The 2,329-nt window shown below is 48.5% G+C and overlaps 1 pseudogene; it reads left to right on the top strand.

Annotated features, from left to right (window-relative positions):
• The first annotated feature begins 797 nt into the window (after positions 1-797).
• LOC126095511 (5S ribosomal RNA) lies at positions 798-915 on the top strand (annotated as a pseudogene).
• Positions 916-2,329: the final 1,414 nt, after the last annotated feature.

The raw sequence follows: 2,329 nt of genomic DNA, 5'->3' as shown, positions 1-2,329 counted from the left end.
GGGTACATGGCACAGGTGGCCAGAACGAATTGACATTTCTAGCTCAACGCCGTCACGAGCGGCGGGTACAAAAAATAATCCCAGGCGGCCAGCTAGTCTGTTCTTGCCCTCAACTGCAGTGGCAAATCCCAGCAGCGACCCCTGTGGTGCTGTCTGGATAGATAAATAGTTAGCTACTACTCAGTATATGTTGGTCATGTATGTTGCGTGTATTCTCAGTGCAAAACTGAGCGATTCAGTATCGATCACTGTCAAGTGTTGACGCTGGACATATTGATAATATCCGAATTCCTACCACTCCAATCATCCTTGGACTCCCTCCAGGTGCGGTGGTGAACTCTAGCAGACATGTGCATCCATGACTGGGGCTGTGGCCATGGCGGCAGTTTCCTCCAGGCTCTGAGCGTTGGTGCTGGCGGTGTACGAGGGGTCACGCTCACTGGATGTCGACATCAGGGAGGTGAGTTGGCTGTATGTACGAGTATTTTCAGCTCTCTCAGGCATCTAGCCGTGACAGCTACTAGGATCGTGGTTTAGTGCTTCTCAGTATATTGCAGCGCACTCTGTCCTACAGAGGTATTTGTTGTTGTTACTGCCTTATCACAAGATAGTTCCTTTCTTCCTCCTTCTATGTCCTTGTGTAACTGAGACAATCAACTTAGGAATTCTATAGTGCTTTATAAAATACGCTTAGCAGATCTGTAGTGGTCAGGAATTCCACAACCATGACGGTGTAAATTCACGCTGAAATATGAAATTCCAACTATCATTTTATACAGCATCACTTCCAATTGAGGGCCAACGGCCTTGCCGCAGTGGTAACACCGGTTCCCGTAGGATCACCGAAGTTAAGCGCTGTCGGGCTGGGCTAGCACTTGGATGGGTGACCATCCAGTCTTCCGAGCGCTGTTGCCAAGCGGGGTGCACTCAGCCCTTGTGAGGCAAACTGAGGAGCTACTTGATTGAGAAGTAGTGGCTCCGGTCTCGGAAACTGACATACAGCTGGGAGGGTGGTGTGCTGACCACATGCCCCTCCATATCCGCATTCAGTGACGCCTATGGTCTGAGGATGACACGGCGGCCGGTCGGTACCGTTGGACTTTCATGGCCTGTTCGGGAGTAGTTTATTTTTCTAATTTTTTTTTTACTTCCAATTGAGACGTCAAATTCCCTTTTGATCACTTTCTTGTTTCCAATAATGGTACTGCGAGGACACATCAACCAAACGCCTCCACAGGTAGTTTAAGGAAACAGCATGCAATTGGGCTGAATTTTGAAATTCTCAGCTACCTCCAACGTAATGGACTTTCTACCAAGTGACCTATCTGTGGCAGTATCCACCAATAGGAGGCATGGGAGAAAAAAGTCCAGAAGGGTTTGGAACCAGGCAGTTACAGGATTGAATCCTACAAAATATACCAATCCTAGTGTCTACCAACAGGATGCAAGAAAAAACTGTCCGGCGCAAAGGATACCGATTTAATTAATCTGACAGAGTGAGGGAATATTTCCAAGACATCCTCATCAGTCCAGCATTTTCAGAAGGGCTGTTGTTTGGCAGGTGTCTGCTGCTTTTTTTTCAGGACAAGGGAGTGGTTAGTGTGGCACGCAACAGACTTTAGTTGCTTTTTCTCGAATATGTTTGTTGCACGGCAGTGGAAGTGTGAGAACATAGGGATGCACCAACTACCAGAGCCATGTCTGCGTGAGGGCTGAGGGGGGCAGGGGAGGGGAATGAGAGGCAGGAGGGTTAAAGACGACATTTTGGTCTCTGTGTGTTTGCATACGTGGTTCATATAAACCACTTGTGACAGAAAGATAGATAGATAGATAGAGAGAGAGGGAGAGAGAGAGGGAGCATGGAGCATGTGTGTCGACAGGAATTTCTCAGGTACAGTATCAAAGAATTGCCACCACCTGATGTTTCGCCCAACAGAGAGTAACGAGAGGGAGGAGGGGTGGAATGGTTGGAGGAAAGGAGGAGGGGGGGGGAGGTTGCTTCTGTTGGCATCCTCTGCTGGTGGTATTGTGAACTGGCTCAGTTGGTATTTGCACTGCAGGGCGATCACATAAGACAGCTGCTTCCACTGGAGGGTGTGTTTGTGGGAACAAAATAGGAAGTGAATCTTGTATCATATTTCAAAGGAAGCTGACAATCAGTATCACGCATTATTCTGCGGACGACTGGCAACCCACAGTCCAATGCTCAGAGCTCAAAGGGTTTCCTGTGGTCTGGTAGGTGTGGTTCAGTGGGGTGTGCAGGGGAATACACAAGGTGGCTGGTATGTCCGCCTTGTTGCTGGTGCGGAGATCGATCGGGAAAATTTTT

The sequence above is a fragment of the Schistocerca cancellata genome, chromosome 1 (assembly GCF_023864275.1).
Source record: "Schistocerca cancellata isolate TAMUIC-IGC-003103 chromosome 1, iqSchCanc2.1, whole genome shotgun sequence".
In the NCBI taxonomy this organism is placed as follows: Eukaryota; Metazoa; Arthropoda; class Insecta; order Orthoptera; family Acrididae; genus Schistocerca; species Schistocerca cancellata.
Note: the sequence above shows the minus strand (reverse complement) of the source record. Positions and strands in the feature narration are given on the sequence as shown.